The sequence below is a fragment of the Natator depressus genome, chromosome 9, assembly GCF_965152275.1.
Source record: "Natator depressus isolate rNatDep1 chromosome 9, rNatDep2.hap1, whole genome shotgun sequence".
NCBI classification, from domain to species: domain Eukaryota; kingdom Metazoa; phylum Chordata; order Testudines; family Cheloniidae; genus Natator; species Natator depressus.
In genome coordinates, this window is record NC_134242.1 from 39,678,441 (window position 1) to 39,696,744 (window position 18,304).

The 18,304-nt window shown below is 37.5% G+C and overlaps 1 long non-coding RNA gene across 1 annotated transcript; it reads left to right on the forward strand.

Annotated features, from left to right (window-relative positions):
- Positions 1-3: 3 nt before the first annotated feature.
- On the forward strand, positions 4-16,787 carry LOC141993434 (uncharacterized). The gene is made up of 3 exons (XR_012640860.1): positions 4-38; positions 14,254-14,311; positions 16,730-16,787. It is a non-coding gene; the product is annotated as an uncharacterized LOC141993434 (long non-coding RNA).
- The last annotated feature ends 1,517 nt before the right edge of the window (positions 16,788-18,304 follow it).

Sequence of the window (18,304 nt, forward strand, 5' to 3'; positions counted from 1 at the left end):
ATCAACAGGCTCAAACTTATGTACTTCAGTCACATCAGGTGTAGTAATGGATATACCTTTGACAAAGTTTATCATAGTAGGAATAGTTGTGGGTCACTGTAGTAGTGGACAACCAGAAAGGTAATGGATAGATGGACTGCAGCAGATTCGTGGGAGGTTAGCTGTGCAAAGTTAGCAATGGATCTAGAAGGCTTCTAAAAATTCTGCCAATAAGTCACCAGTAACCAGACAGGAATAAAATAAAGTCCATTCATTCATATCTGTTGTTCTTTATCTTGATTATACACTGGATGAGGAACCTTGTAAAATGCTCAACATTGTATGTTGAGCAAATATGGAGTGTCATTCTATAAAACACTTGACTGGTATATAGAGAGAGAAATTGCTATAGCAAATGGAAAAAATTCCTTAATCCTTCACTTATTTCTGAGCTCTCTTATTTTCTCTTACCCATAATTTCCCATCCTTTATTTCAACGCTTTTCTTTCTCCTCATCCATCTTACTATTCTTTCTTTTTGTGCTTTTTTTATTGGGGAGTTGAGTCATCAAAATGTGCTTTTTTAAACTACTGAACAAGTGGTCCAGACAGATTGCTAGGTCCTGATTTGATTTACATCAGGGAATCTTTAGCTCTGCTGATGTAACTGAGACCTGAATCTGTCCCAAAGATTGAAGGATTTTCCCCATCGTTTCATTCTGGGTCCCTCATTGTCTCTCATTTTCTACTTCTCAACCCACAGGTATCTGGTAATCTTCAGGGATTTACCTCTGGCCAAAATATTACAATCAGTGCTACTAACCCAGATTGCACTGTGCTGCACTGTGCTGCTTGTCTGTAGCCCAGTAGAGTCTGCCCATCAGCCCACTGTCACATGGTGTTGTACTGACTTAGTACAGCTGAAGGTACTTTTGTGCTTTCTCCCACTGACTGATTGAAAGTGCTGCTTTCACCAAATGAATTCAGCTAAATGTATATAGAGAAGTCAGTGGCTAGGAAAAGCATCTGTTCTGTTGATTGCACAAAGACAGAAGACAGGTTTCAGAATGGTAGCCGTGTTAGTCTGTATCAGCAAAAAAACCAAGGAGTACTTGTGGCACCTTAGAGATTAACAAATTTATTTGGGCATAAGCTTGAAGAGTTTTGCAAAAGAGGGACAACAGCTTTTAAAAAATAAACCAAGACAAGATGGCAGGATGACTTTTTATAAGTATGGACACTACCGCACATACATATTAGCTATTTTTCAGAATGGTGTTTAATCAATCGCACAAAACCCACCAATTTCATGTTACAGTAGAATTTAAATCATAGTTATTGAAACAAAAGTGAATCCGCTCTGAAGGAGTTATTACATTGTCAAGGAAACACGCAATTCAATATTATGATTACTAAACTGGGGGCATCTTAATATGAAAACCTCTGGCCAAAATTTGCAAATGTGGGTGCCTAAGTTGGACACCTAAACCCATATTTAGGCACTTAAATAAGTAGTCCCTTTCAGAGGTGCTAAGAGTGCTCTGCACTAGGTCTCGTATTCAGTAAGATATTTAAGCACTCATCTATCTTTAAGCAGGAGCAATCCCATGGACTTAAGGTCCTGTTCTAGTCAATAGGACTACTGTGCTTAAGTATCTTACTGAATTGGGACTTATATTAGACCACTTATTTAGTGGATTTAAATACTTAGTATTAGGCAGTCATGTATGAGATCTTGACCTATGTTTAAATCACATTATGGTTATAATTTAAGTTTATGAAAGGAACTTCAGAGTTATTATCTCTATCAGACCAGTAACCATATATTTTAAAAAGGCATGCTTCCTTGGAATCAGTTGGGCTGGCTTAAACACACTTGTGGTCACTTAGTCATGCAAGCAACTCTATTCACATTAATGCGAATACTCATCTGTGTAAGGGCTCCAGGACTGGGCAGTTGTGATATTAAAAGGGAAAGCACTGTAAAAAAAAATCTCATTTAAAATAATTCTCGTGTTTCTCTACCATTTTAATGATCTGTCACAACAAAAACTGTCTAGTATATTTTATTTTGGTTTATGGTGGGTTTCTAGTTTCCTCCTCAATTTCCTTGTTGTTTCTTTGATCTTTATACAACTTTAATAATAATAATACCTATCTCTTTTATATAGTGCTTTTCATCCATAGATCTCAAAGTGCTTTACAAAATGGTCAGTATCATTATCCCTATTATTCTTCATATTATGAATAAGAGGAAACACATTGACACAGGTGGGTTCCAAATAACTGCATTTATTAACTATATGCAAACGTAGTTTGGCAAAGTTATAAACAACTGAGAAGTGTTCAGCAGCCTTAATAATAGTAGACCATGATACCAGCCTCTCCTTTAATGTACTTTGTCCTTTATGATGTACTCTTGTCTAGTGCAGGCTGTAGATGTAACTAGCAGCCTGCCAGATAATGAAGTAATGAGTTCTACACAAGTGGCTACTGCTCCTAATTGATTCTGGGATCACAGACTAGTGCATTGGGATTATAAATCTTACCCATGCAATTATTTAAACATATATCTTGTATTTTATAACCGATTTGTTCTGCAAATAACTTCCCTGTGTACTATAACTAATCCTGCAGTGTTTTTTCTTCTTTCCTCTTTCTTGTTCTCAGCAATCTATCTCTAATTAAACATTGTTGGTTTGTTTGTTTATTTTTGGAAATATTCTGATTAATACACAACCTCCTTTGCAGACATTAAATAATGTGTAGGTATAAATGAAGCAGTATTTTAAAAGCTGCTTAATAATGTCATGCAATTGGGCCGCCTTTGAGGGTGTTGCTCTGCGTACAGTCTGTTCTTGACATATACGGCATGACAGTCATTTGTGTGTAGTTTTGCAGATAAATTTGTTTTATATTGTTTGCAGGGAAACTAATGAGTTGCTCAGAATGCCAAGGAAGATAGACTGTCACAAAGGGAAGAGATGGTACTGTTTGCTCTCAGAATGTCTTTGCATACTTTCCCAATACTGGTATAAAATTCAAATAACAAGCAGAAGCATTCTTACAGTCAGTCAGATGTACTGGGGGGAAGGGAAGAGGTCATGGGGGGAGGAGATATTGATTTCCGAAGATAGATTAAAAGAGTTATTTCCAAGCATGTTTAACATCCCAGATATTGAAGTGGGAAGGAAGGCAATATGATCCAGAAAATAAACTAAAGCCAAATAGCATAGTTAAAAGTAGTACAGTTCTGTTTTCATAGGGCTATTTCCTAGCTCATATAGTTGTGCATAAATTGTCCCATAAAATATGTGCAGCCACGATTTCCACCACTACAAGGAGATGGTTACACAAAATAGTAACAAAAGGATGAACATATAGAGTGGATTTTCTTCTTGGTGTAAATTAGCAGAGTTCCACTGAATGAAGAATCTGTACCATCTTACACTAGCAGGTAATCTGGCCCATTGTATAGTGCCTGCAGTAAGATTAATGCTCCACATGTTTCCAAGAGTGTTTGGCCTCAATATTAGCTTCAGGATTTGGCATGAATTTATATCACAAATAATTAATGATGACCAACTTTCATCAATTAAAAACATATAATTCCCTCTAGCAATTAGCATGATGTGCCATGTTTTCTTAATAAATTTTAGTGATGGTGAACATCCTTGTCCTTCAGCTATCTTCTTCAAAAGGAAGAAACAGAGTAATAGATTGTCAAGTAATTTGATTTTTCTGGATGGCAGAAGCTTGAGGTAGAGGGCTTTTTGGGTATTGGTCTGGATTATATCCTTTGATATGGACTTGCAGTCTTTATTAGAATGTTCACAGATTCTTGTTTTGCAATATTCACCTTGCTCTACAAAATCCATAATTTTACCAAATCCACATCAAATCCAATAAACTGTGTATAGCACTAAATAGAGCTGGTTTGAAATTTTCAAGTGGAATGATTTTCCAATACAAAATCCAGTTTGGGATTTTGCTGTAAAATTTCAATTTTCCATTGGGAAATATCAATGAAATATTTTGTTATGAGTCTGTTCAACCTGAATCGCAACATTTCATTTTATTGAAGTGGCCCGAAACCTTTTATTTCAAATTAATTCAACAAAATATTGACCAACATTTCCCTATCAGTGTATTGTTTTATAGGAGTTGCAGTTGGGCTCCCATTCTCTCCTGTGTCCGGGCTCCTTCGAAGACTATTATCTCACATAATGCAATGTGTTTTTCATCTGACCACGTGGTGTGCTGCATCATGGTAGTCATGTGACATGCATCCGATGAAGTGAGCTGTAGCTCACGAAAGCTCATGCTCAAATAAACTGGTTAGTCTCTAAGGTGCCACAAGTACTCCTTTTCCTTTTTCTTCATGTGACACTGGGTGTTTCATGAGCGATGGAGTCTGGACAGATAGTCTGAGGCATCGGGCTCCTGAATTACTATTCGTGTGAGGCAATTCATCACCATGCAAAAAAGATGTTTAATGTGCAACTGATTCAAAATGAAGCTTTTCGGGTCAGTTCAACAAACTGAATGGTAACATTCTGATTTCAGAAATGTACCTAAGAACATAGGAATGGCCATGCCAAAAGTCCATCTAGCCCAGTATCCTATCTTCTGACAGTGGTCAGGGCCAGATGCTGCAGAGGGAATGACCAGAACAGGGCAATTATTGAGTGATCCATTCCATGTCATCCAGTCCCAGCTTCTGGCAGTCAGAGGATTAACAACCCCCAGAATATGGGATTGTGTTTCTGACTATCTTGGCTACTAGTCATTGATGGACCTATTTTCCATGAACTCATCTAATTCATTTTTGAACCCAGTTATAGTCTTGGCCTTCACAACATCCCTCTGGCAAAGGTTGACTGTGCATTGTGTGAAGAAATACTTCCTTTTGTTTGTTTTAAACCTACTGCCTACTAATTCATTGGTAACCCCTGATTTTGCCTTATATGCAGGTGTAAATAACACTTACTTTCTCCACACCAGTCATGATCTTGTAGACCTCTATGTACTCTTCTTGTTTAAACTGAACAGTCCCCATATTTTTAATCTCTCCTCATATGGATGCTGTTCCATACCTCAAGTTATTTTCAGAGTAGCAGCCGTGTTAGACTGTATTCGCAAAAAGAAAAGGAGTACTTGTGGCACCTTAGAGACTAACAAATTTATTTGAGCATAAAATTTCATGAGCTACAGGATGAAGTGAGCTGTAGCTCACGAAAGCTTATGCTCAAATAAATTTGTTAGTCTCTAAGGTGCCACAAGTACTCCTTTTCTTTTTTCTAATTATTTTGTTGCCCATCTCTGTACTTTTTCCAGTTTTAATATATCTTTTTAGAGATGGGGCAAGCAGAACTGCACACAATATTCAAGGTGCGGGTGTACTGGTGGTTTACATACTGGCATTATGATCATTTCTGTTTTATTATCTCTCTCTTTCCTAATGGCTCCTAACATTGTTAGCTTTTTTGACTGCAGCTGCACACTGAGCAGCTGTTTTCAGAGAACTATCCACAATGTCTCCAAGATCTTGAGTTGTAACAGCTAATTTAGACCCCATCATTTTGTATGTATAGTTGGGATTATGTTTTCCAATGTGCATTACTTTGCATTTATCAACATTGAATTTCATCTGCCATTTTGTTGGCCAGTTACCCAGTTTTGTGAGATCCCTTTGTTACTCTTCATAGTCTGCTTTAGGCTTAACTATTTTGAGTAATTTTGTATCATCTGCAAATTTTGCCATCTCATTGTTTACCCTTTTTAACAGATAGTTTTTGAATCTGTTGGACGGCACAGGTCCTAGTACAGATCCTTCGGGGTCCTCTCTCCACTGAGAAAACTGACCATTTATTCCTTTGCTTTGTTTCCTATCTTTTAACCAGTTACTGATCCATGAGAAGACCTCCTCTCTTATCCCAGGACTCTTTACTTTGCTTAACAGCCTTCGGTCCTTGTCAAAGGCTTTCTGAAAGTCCGAGTACACTATATCCACTCTCTTGTCTATATGTTTGTTGACCCCATCAAAGAATTTTAATAGATTGTTGAGACATGATTTCCCTGTGCTGTCTCTTTACATTTTGTGTTCATCTATGTTGAAATATATTGCTTTGATTTGATCAAAAAAGTAAAAAGAAAACATTTTGACATTTCTGAATTAATTTTGTCAGCATATACATTCCTCTAAAAATTTCAAACTTTCAGCTTTTCAATCCAGTGAGATCTGGGGGGCAGGGGAGGTGAAATGTTGGAATTTCCCATGGGACAGAAATCCCAATTTGTGAGAGAAATAGTCAAAATATGCTGCAATTTTAAATTAATTCTGGATAACTAGAGCTATGACATTGTTTTGCCTGATATTGCAGACCTAGCCTTATTTGAATATAGTTTATTGCATATGTATTGGAAAATGGAATGGAAGAAGATGCATTGGGCTTGATTTCTTTTGCACCTTGTATAATTATTTACACATGTGCAAACTTGTACCAAATTAGACTGTGATAGCATTTTACCCCCATTTGCATTCCCTTTACTCAGGTGTAATTGACTGCATAAGGTGCAAGGGCAGGAACTAAATGTAAGGTTCTTCATCCATTTTTAGGACTTTGAATACAAGTGACCTAATTTTTTTTAAATCGTGGAGAACCTCAATGTCAATGCAACCTGTAGACTCTTAGTACCTTTAAATAAGACTACCTTTTGGGTGGCAGGCATCTAGGAGCCTAACCTGAGGCATTCCAATTATAAAAACATGTCTTAAAGTATTAGGACAAAATTATGTCTTTGAGCACAATAGTTGTGGGGGGTGTGTGTGTGTGTGTGTGTGTGTGTGTGTAGGAGCAGCTGTGAGAGGGAGAGAGGGAGGATTGCAGAAATGCCTGAAAGCTGGTGGTTTAAGGCAATCTTCTTATGCAGTAAGAAATGGACAGACTGGCTCGGGGATTGGGGATGAGGACAGCACTATAGTGAGTGCTCACTACACATCCTTTAAAAATATGGCCAGGAACAAATTCTTGTTGGAAATGAGAAGAAGGTTTCTAACTGTCAGAGGTGGGAGGTTCTGAAACAGCTTTCCAAATGTTGGAGTCTGTAAAAACAGTTAGTGAGGAATATGTACTGTTCCTAAATACGATGAAAACAAAATGTATGTAGATTGACATGGGAAACAAAAACAGGATTCAAGTGGACATCACAAATAACAGACAAGCTGTAGAGTCAGTAGATGAATTTAATTATCTGGGATTATATATATCCAACAAAGGAGGCTGTTCAAAAGAAATTGGAAAAAAGGCTAGGGATTCCTTGCTCAGTTATGGCCTTCCTTAAAGTGTGGAAAAACAGTGGCATGTCAAAATATACGATGCTGCAACTGCTGGAAAGCCTAATTTTTTCCCCATGGTGATTTTTGGATGTGAATTGTGGGAAGTCAATGTTGCTGATCGGAAGAAAATTGAATCTTTTGAAATGCGGTGCTGGCAAAGACTCTTTCATATCTCCTGGACAGAAAAAAACCCAAATGCCTATGTTTGAAATATTATTAAAGAGAAGCAAACCCCGATGTCAGAAATCAACAGATGTAAACATATGTACTTTGGTCACATTAGTGTAGAAATAGAAGTAACCTTAAGAAAGTTATTTTGGAAGGAATAGTGGAGGTTTATAATAGTAGGAGATGACCAGCGAGAAGATGGATGGATGGTGGATGGGCAGGATGTAGCTCACGAAAGCTTATGCTCAAATAAATTGTTTAGTCTCTAAGGTGCCACAAGTACTCCTTTTCTTTTTGCGAATACAGACTAACACGGCTGTTACTCTGAAACTTACTTCAGTGGAGAGCCTTCGCCCTCTACATGCTCCCCCATCCCTTACAGGAGTTAGCCACATTTGCAATCCTTCTGTTCCCGTGAATGCAAAGACTACTCTGTGCTAATACCACCTTGTTGAATTGTGACCCAAAAGGGGGGTCAGAATAAGGAAGGATGATTACCCTGCCATCCCTCTACAGTGGTCAGCAATTTTCCATGGAGAGAAACATACACAGTTCCTTCCTAAATGGGGGCACATGACACATTTCCCCAAGTGTGGGGCTCCACATAATTTAATTTTCCACACAATATGGATAGAACTACAGTAAGTTTGATCAAACTCTCCTCTCTCCATTTTCTGAACCCAATTTGCTGTCCTCTGTGCAGGTTTCCCATGTTCTTGGGCAGCTTGCTCATCCAGAGTCTAAGTATTTTTCTCACCCCAACAAAAATAGGGCGTAAACTAGATTATTTTTAGAGTTATCCATGGCTTTTTCAATATCGCTGCTGGCAGTGAATGAAGGCTGAAACCCTGGGCTGTTTGTGATAAGAATGGAACTAAGTTACAGCTCTGATAGCTAACAAAATCAGATTGGGACAGGACTGCCGCAGGCTTTTTCTACTCTGTTAATCTTCCTACTTTTCTAGCTTTCTAGCTCTTACTTAGCTTCCTCTTATCTCTCTACCTTACATATATTTCTAAGATACATGCCCCCTTAGTACCTAACCAACAAGAGTGCTCACTTTCCCTAAGTGATTGGCTCTCAAATACACTGACTAGTTAAAGAATCCAGTCAAAGTCCTGTCTTTCTTTGCTAGTTTTCAGCACCCCATTTGGGCAAGTTTCTAGACATCTGGCACTACTGCTTTGAAGCTGCATGACAGATTTCTAAAGTACCTTTATTGTTTTACTAACTGACAACAACAGCTTTGATCTGAAAATAGCTATTAAAATTACCCAATGGAAAGTGTAAGCCTGGTGGTACAGGGGAAAACCAACAACCACACACTGGCCGAGTTTGGAATACTAGTGTCCTTAGGAATCCTGCTTCTTAGAAGTCTGATTGTGCTCGTATGATTACTTTTCACTCCTGTGAGTACTCCCATTGAAGTCTAGGCTTTCAGCAGCTGTGGAATGCTTTGGGAACCACTAGCAACTCCCCCACAATTTACACAAATAGAGATGAGAGAATATTCAGCTGTTTGTTGATACCTTGATCCTACAGTGGAAAAAGACTCGAATTCTTAAAATTCAAAATAACAGAAAATGGTAACATTGAAAAATAATAATCTTGCTCTAATGATGACACACTTGCTAACATGGAAGGAACAAAGAGATAAAGGCTATATTTTCTCCATAGTTAATGATCACTGGTTGAGGTACTAGAATAAACAAACTGTTTTTAAGTGTTGGAGGGAACTACTTTTTAAGTTTAATACCATCCCACTGAAGATGGGGAACAAAAGTGCTATGTAAGCTTTTCAGAAAGCAACCTTACCGTTCCACCTTACTTTCCAAACTCGCCTGCCATCAATTTAGTTTTATTCTTTATAAATTACTTAAATGATTTATAAATCAGTGGCATGCTTTACAAAGCTGTTGGGTAACATATATTTTGTGCATGACCGATAAATTAGTTATCTGACCTATAAATTATTCCTATAATTTATAAATCAGCTGTATATTATATAAATCAAAAACTTATATGTGTGGTAGACATTTAAAAGTTCTGATTTATAAATCAGGGTATGATAAACTGGACCACATCGTAAAGAGGAAAGCATCAAATATCAATCACTACCTGCCCTTACTTGTAGATATTCAATACGTGGCAGACTATGGAAAAGAATGGCAGCTAATCATTGAGGTCAGAGACATACAAATGATGAGACAAAATATGCTACTGGATTCCGTAAAACAAATTATTCATGAGCATTTTGACTTTTATCAACCTGCATTGACAGGATATAGGATATTAGCTGGAGTAGAATTTATATATCTAGTGCAACTAACTTACAGTTCTTATCTGTTTTTCTTCCAGTGACTCAGATTAGCCAGTCACCATAGTTATAACTGTACCAAATTGTTAGGATGTGTTTTTTATCCCCTCTTTTCTGGTAACTCTACATTTTCTGCAATATCATTTTAACACCCTACTAGTTCCAGCATTTCCAGTTTGTGAGTCATTCTAAATGTGGTGCTTTCCATTAAAAATCATTTTATCAATTGCTCATAGATTGCAGATTTTATATTAAGATATTCAGTGATCCTAATCCTCAAAGTTGTGCAGCAACACATGGCTTCTTAAATTACTGACACATGGTGCATGCTAAGCTCCATTATGCTTTATAATCACCCAAGGGAATAGCTTTTGATGGCACTATATAAAGTGTAACCATCATAATTAAATATGAAAACTTACCGGTTAGTACCATAGTGGCATGACAGTAATTATAAGCAAAAATACATGGTTAGAGAGTAGCTCAAGATGCAGAACTTCTAGCCAACTATAAAACAAATTGCTGTATCACCCTTGAATTTCCAGGAGCATGTGCTTCACAGAGCTCCAGGATCAGGCGGTAGACAATATTAGATTGATTCAAGGTGGATCTTCTGACAACCATCTCAAGATAGGAAGAAGCAAGGCATTGCTAAACTATTAAACAAAGGCATGGGGGGAGGTAAGGGGAACAACCAAATTTCCATTCTGGTCAGAGAAGAGGTTAAAAATGGTCCATCCAGTGAAGTCTTCTGTCTCTAGCAGTAATCAATATCAGATGCTTTCAAGGAAGATGTCCACCCCCCCATAATACAGTTAATGGAAAAACCTGCCCAACCAAAGAAAGAGGAAGAAACAGAAATAATACCTGTGCACTGTAAAGAATCCCATCATCTAAGACAGCAGTAGCCAATTATATCTAGATGATGATGGGTATTGACATGTATTGTTTACTGGCAGTTATTAAGTGACAGCTATCAGTAGTATGCTCAGAAATGCATATGTAATTAAAAACTTTATTGTGAAATACATTTCATAGTTCATTCATGCTGGACTGAGCCAAATGAGTGCTGTTTTCTTGTGTTGTTCAAAGCACCATTTACAAGACTCACAGTAAAATGGAGATTGCTTATTCAAAAACTGGTAGCATTCATTATCAAGAGATCAAGGTCATAGATGAAATCTAAAATTTTGTTACAAGGGGAAATTAACTTCTGAATGATTGGTGTAGAAAGAGTTTACGTTCAACTATTATACAGTCAGACTGCCTGAATTAAACAGTGTATATATAAATCATGATTCTGAGTCCATCAATAAAAAGAAAAGGAGTACTTGTGGCACCTTAGAGACTAACCAGTTTATTTGAGCATGAGCTTTCGTGAGCTACAGCTCACTTCATCGGATGCATAGCATATTGTGGAAACTGCAGAAGACATTATATACACACAGAGACCATGAAACAAAACTTCCTCCCACCCCACTGTCCTGCTCGTAACAGCTTATCTAAAGTGATCATCAAGGAGGGCCATTTCCAGCACAAATCCAGGTTTTCTCACCCTTCCCCCCCCCCCCCAGACACACATACAAACTCACTCTCCTGCTGGTAATAGCCCATCCCTCTTTGAAACCTCTCTTTATAATGCGCATGATGATCAAGGTGGGTCATTTCCAGCACTAATCCAGGTTTTCTCACCCCCACCATCCCCCCCCACACACACACACCCCCCTCCAAAAACCACACACACAAACTCACTCTCCTGCTGGCAATAGCTCATCTTACAATGTGCACAGCAATAATCCAAGTTTAACCAGAACGTCTTGGGGGGGGGTTTGTAGGAAAAAAACAAGGGGAGATAGGCTACCTTGCATAATGACTTAGCCACTCCCAGTCTCTATTCAAGCCCAAATTAATAGTATCCAATTTGCAAATGAATTCCAATTCAGCAGTTTCTCGCTGGAGTCTGGATTTGAAGTTTTTTTGCTTTAAGATAGCGACCCTCATGTCTGTGATTGCGTGACCAGAGAGATTGAAGTGTTCTCCGACTGGTCACGCAATCACAGACATGAGGGTTATTGGATTATTGCTGTGCACATTGTAAGATGAGCTATTGCCAGCAGGAGAGTGAGTTTGTGTGTGTGGTTTTTGGAGGGGTGTGTGTGTGTGTGGGGGGTGGTGGTGGTGAGAAAACCAATACCAGCAGGAGAGTGAGTTTGTATGTGTGTCTGTGGGGGGGGGGAAGGGTGAGAAAACCTGGATTTGTGCTGGAAATGGCCCTCCTTGATGATCACTTTAGATAAGCTGTTACGAGCAGGACAGTGGGGTGGGAGGAAGTTTTGTTTCATGGTCTCTGTGTGTATATAATGTCTTCTGTAGTTTCCACAATATGCTATGCATCCGATGAAGTGAGCTGTAGCTCACGAAAGCTCATGCTCAAATAAACTGGTTAGTCTCTAAGGTGCCACAAGTACTCCTTTTCTTTTTTCTTTTTACGAATACAGACTAACACGGCTGTTACTCTGAAATGAGTCCATCAATAAAATTTGAGTCTTTGGGAAATTGCCTTTATTGGCAATGGCATTATTGTTGTTTATTGTTACATTATTTTATAATTATATTATAAGTATATCATAATTATAGTATCTTGGCACACTTTACAGGGATGAGATTACCTGCAACCAAACTGCCCCCCAAAATAGTGAGACAAGATGGAGGGGGTAAAATATTTTATTGGACCGACTTCTATTGTGGAGAGAGACAAGCTTTCGAACTTCTGCAGGTCTAAAGAAGAGCTCTGTGTAAAGCCTGAAAGCTTGTCTCTCTCTCCAACAAAAGTTGGTCCAATAAAAGATATTACCTCATCCACCTTGCCTCTCTAATATTCTGGGACCAACACAGCACACCAAAAAGAGTGTGCAGTCAAAGAGGAGCCTACAGTATGACTTTCGTCTGCTAATAGTCTGTACTTCCTTATGTACCAAACATTCAGAACCTTTCCCATATAAAAGCCTGGGAGCTAATAATTTTATACTGGGTCATGAGAGATCTATTCCACTTCTGTGCCTGGAGGAACATTCATTCAAATAATGGGAGTTACCCATGTAAATACATTTCACATTGATGGGACAACAGACTTTTAAATATGTACTATGTAGTTAATCTAAAATATGTTTCTAATAACCCATAGACATTTAAATAACACTCAGTAGAAATCCTATCAAATGGATATAAAATGAGCCTTGTTTCAAAGGATTTCTTTCTACTGAATTAAATTAAAAATGATCACAAATCATATCCAATTGATCAAAGTGAATGTTAAGCAGCAATTATATTTTGAAGTAAGTACATGTTGCCAACTGCACATCACAATGCATTTCACATTTTTTCTTTTAACTCTGCCAGGTGTGTATGTGATTACAATTACATTTTTAGTCTTTAAAATAAACACAAAATATATAGGGAAAGGATTCCATTAAATAAAAGAAACCTTTCTTGTTTTTTAAAAAAAGCATTGTCCTTCTAAAACATTAGCAGTCAAATGCACATGAACAAGTAGATAACATGTCAATACAGTATGTCACTGTGCAGGCTGATCCATTGTTTCTGGAACAAAATAAAGCTACTAAGTGAGCCTTTTGTATAAATTAAACTTTACTTGTAATGACAAACCATTACATGCTTTGCTGGTGTAGAAAATGGCATTTTTCTTTGAGCTAAGTTACTTTTGAAAATTATTTGAATAAGGGTACCCTTGTACATCCAAATCAATTTCTTGTTAGAATAAAACATTCTTGAAACATAGTTTACTTGTATAAACATGTTTAATCATGGTGGAATATTCTCCCATTTTACCAGCACCATTCAGCCATGGAGTTCAATGATTAAATTAATGAACATGTCTGTGATCCTTTTTCTGGTGTCTAGAAAAATGGCAATAAATTTGTATGGCAAACAGTATAATATTTACCTTTGTTGTATCAAGAGAAAGTAATTAATAAAACTTCAATAAAAAGGAGGGTTTCTATACAATATTTTATATACATTTTTGTGAGAAATTGGGATATGTAATTGATAACTTGCAGTTGGTAATTGTATTATTTGTACTGCATTCTCAATCTCTCTGTCTAAGATCTGTTTATCCACTCTATCACAGTACTAACTATTTACTGATCTAATTGTAGAGACATTAAATTCTGTGGGTATTGAAAGTTGAATTAATACTGAAAACTCCTAGGGTGGAGAATAGAAATAAAGTTAGTATATGACCACAGCATAGCTTTCTAAGTGGTATCTGTTTTGTGTAATGAGAACGAGGTGCTTTCTTCATAAATGTCTTTATAACTTATTACATATATTTGAGGAATTTTTGTTACTATTTATTATAATTCATTTGATATCATGGTCATTCTTAAATTGCTTATGTATTTTTGTTCTTCCATGTCTGTCAAATCCAGTAACATTCTTCAACTTTGAAGACGATGTGACGTGCTTCTTTGCTGTCCAGACAGTAAGGTTGAGCTATCAAAGGTGGTGCCTGTCTTCATAATTTATCTGAGAAACAGTACTAGCAAAAGTCAGAAGTATAGTACTGATGTGGGGTTGATGTGTCAGAGTGCAGACGGGTTTGTATAAGCATATAGGTTGGAGATAGTATTGTATGTTTAAAAATGACTGTACTGGTCTCTTAGGATCAAATACTGATAACCTTATTAATGCTGATTACTATCTCCCTCCACAAACAGTTCCACTGAAGTAACTGAGACAGTTTTGGAGTAAAATACTTATCCAACACAAGTAAAGGTAGCAAAACCTGGCCTCAAAATTTATTTTATTGTAAACTAATTTAATGCTTCTGAAAGTTGCCCCACTTGCTAGCCACATAGACTATATATACATTGTGATTTGACAAAGAACTTCTATTGTGATTAAACAGAGGACCTTATTGCAGCAGTTAGTGCAAGTTTACTTACATCATTATCCCCTCAGTTGTCTTGTCTGGCCTAGTGAAGGCACTATCTTTGGGAGTATCTCTACATTTGAGCTGGGAGGTGCGAATCCCAGCTGGTGTAGAGGTATCCATGCTAGCTCCGCTTGAGCTAGCACCTAGAAATAACAGTGTGTCTGCAGTGACACTGGCAGCCCCATATGCTAGCCACCCTGAGGATAATCCTGCTCAACCCCCCCGGGTGACTACTTGGGTGGCTAGCTCGAGCTGCTGCCTATGCCACCACTGACACACTGCTGTTTTTAGGTGCTATCTTGATCTTAGCTAGCATTGGTATGTCTATGCAAGCTGGAAATCAGACCGCCCAGCTCGAAATGTAAATGTATTCTAAAATGCACAGCGGCCAGTTCATTCTCTATCCATGCCCATTCTTAGCCACTCTGCTGAGTGTTTAACTTAGAGTGAATTATGATGGTGAGTTTTAGATGAGAACACCTGCCCAGTTGGGAAATGGAATGCAATTACCAGCTTTCATATAGTGTATTGAACAGCTATCAGCTATCACTTGGTAATGACTTCCCATTGCTCTTGAAATGAGATGGTGTTGCACTGGTCATTTTCACCATCATTGGTATCTTGGCAATATCTAATCCATGAGAAATGGTCTGAAGAAAGAAAACCATTCAAAAGAAGTTCATATTTTGGTCCTAACAAGTATGATGATATGCCTTTTAATTTAAAAGAAAACTAATATTTAGGGGTTGCACCTTAGTGTAGATAAAGATTTTTAATTCTTTTATTTTTGCATTTTGCAGAAAGACTAAGTTGTTGAGATTTATAAAACTCATCTACTGCAAATGCCTAGCATAGGAGCAACAGTAGTCTTCTTAATATTTTGTGGTGTTGACAATATGAAATCCAAGACATCAAGGCCTTCTAACTGTGGAGGCATTACAGTATCCACAAATGTGTCTGAAGTAATTGAAATGATATACAGTTTCATTGATAAAGTCAATTTCAGTGTCCTATATACTTTCAATAACATTGTAATGGCTGCAATGCTGCAACTGAGCCATTACAAGGTAAATTAGAGTATTTCTTAAAGTGCTTCATTGTAACATCATTGGCAATATCCCCTATACTTTATACTACATATAGTTTAATATCCCATATCATCTTAGAAAAGCATTAAATACAAAAATGCCCTGAAAATGACATTAAGGTTACAAATTAAATAGACAAAAGCGAGGTACTGGATGAATATGCAGATCATTCATCATTTGGAAGTCCTTTACAGAAGATCATAGGAACTGCATTATAGTCTCACAAGAGGTGGAATGGATTTCACCCCTATAAACCTCAGGTAATCTGGTATTATGCAGCTGAGTGCAGCGAGGCTTAGAAAAAGAAAACCACCCGCCAATCTGGGCCCAAAGCACATGGTTGCAGGGCTGTCCCATGATGCAAGCTAGAATAGTGTCTGCTGCTTCTCTACACCTGTTGCATAGGTTTTGTGTGCTATTGGAGCTATAAACATGGCTACAGTGGTCCTCACCTACAGGTCACGTGCATTGAGACACCTTCTGTAGCATGCAAAAAGTGCACAGGTACCTCTGCAGGATATATGCAGTCTTCCTCTATTGTTTCTTTGTGCAAAGGGCTTTGCATAGGGCATGTCACCCAAGAAGAATTAAGGATGAGTGGCAGTCTCAACTATAAGTCTTCTTACTTAGTCATTTTAAATCAGTACATAATTTGCTTTAATATGGATTAGCCACCACAGTGATGGCTTCCATTATACTACTGCAATGTTATCATTTTTGCATATCTTTTTTGTGGTCAAGCATTATAAGGTCAGACAAAGTCTATAATTAGATAAGGGGTGATCAGTATCAGTTAGTAATATGCTAAATGCCATTTATGTACTATGGTATTTAAAAGGGGGCATTTTTCAGTAATACACTCAGAGCAATATTCTCTTGCAGGGGAAGAAGAGAAGAGGAGATACCACATAGGAAAAAATAAATAGCAATGATATTTCTGGAGGTCGATAACTTCATTTGTACGGCATTTGGCTTATGGCCACTGAAAGTACAGTTCATCTGTTGTAGACTGATAAATCTGAACTAATGGAATGGAAAGAGGCTCTCCATAAGAATTAGCTGATGAATTTATATGTGTAATGAGCTAAGACCAAGATCAGGAGGGAACAATATTTTTATGTGCTATACTAATCCCATTCTGTCCTCCTTTTACAGTGAAAACTTTTTTGGGGGTGAGGGGGAGGCAGGGAGGGAGAGCGGGAAATCCGTGGTCTTTATACCTGCAATAGTTTCCATGGAAACTCATTCTTTATAGTCCTTGACTGTTGTTTTCTTTGCAAAGTTTGTCACTTGTCAAGATAGGTTTCATTTTAAAACACTTATCCTTTTTTCTGTAATCCAATTGAGTGGATGGGTTCCCTAAAGAAGGCAACAGCTGAAAAGTTGGAACACTGAACTTCACTCATAGACTAAAATTAGCCAACGGGTATTTGGGGGGTGGAGGGGAAGAGTTCTAAAGTTAGATGACTGAGAATATATAAAAATTACTTCTACGCTTGAAGTACTTCAAGTAAATCAAAAGCTCAGATGTTAACTGACAGCACTGTGAAGAGAAACTAATCTTTTCTCTGGGATTGAGTTGACCTTCAGAGTTCAGGTTGGGATATTGCAAATGAACTGGGATATTTAATCAGTCTCTCTCTTTAAATTCCAATACACTTGGTGAGATGTCCTGCACTAAGATCTGAAGTTTTACAGTAGGGATATTTCTCTTAATTAAGTGTGAGCATAAGGGAAGTGGAAATATATTACACTGACTTTTTCTCCTAATTAGTTGCAAAACACCAGGAGAAAATTCCTTCCAGCAAAGTGCCAGCTCCTGTCTTTTTACTCTGAACTTTTCCCTCGTAAATTTCATTTGTTGGAATCAAAAAGTGAAACACTGTGATTTCTTTAAATGAACAAGAAGAACTAAAATGTTTCATCATCATGGACTGGCGTGAGTGTTCAAGCTAATATGAGCTCTTTAGCCCTGTAGTTTTCTGAACAGCAGATTTTTTTTTAAATGAATTCACTTTGGTATTCATGAAAATGTCTTTGGTATTTCCATAGCTCTTCATTGTAATTCAGCATCAGTGGCTATGCCATTCAAATGAGTTACAGAACATTGGAAACAGCAGCCAAGCAAATAAAAATTATTTACTTCTTTGTGCTACTGAAATGCTTCTTGAATATCTGTGGAACAGCACTTCAGCACTCCAAGGGAAGATACTTGTATTGTCCTTAGTGATGTGAGGCCTGTCATTGCTTGAGTTATCACACTGAGAAGTTTCATAACACTCAAATTAGCAGAATGTAACATATTCCACAGATGTTTCCTCATTATTTTATTTGTTAGTATGGTAATAGGCATCTTAATACCACCTGGATAGATTAAATACTTATTTGTTAATAAATTGCATACCTTGATGAGCAATATGCTACCAAGGATCAATTAATACATCTCCAGCTAAAAAT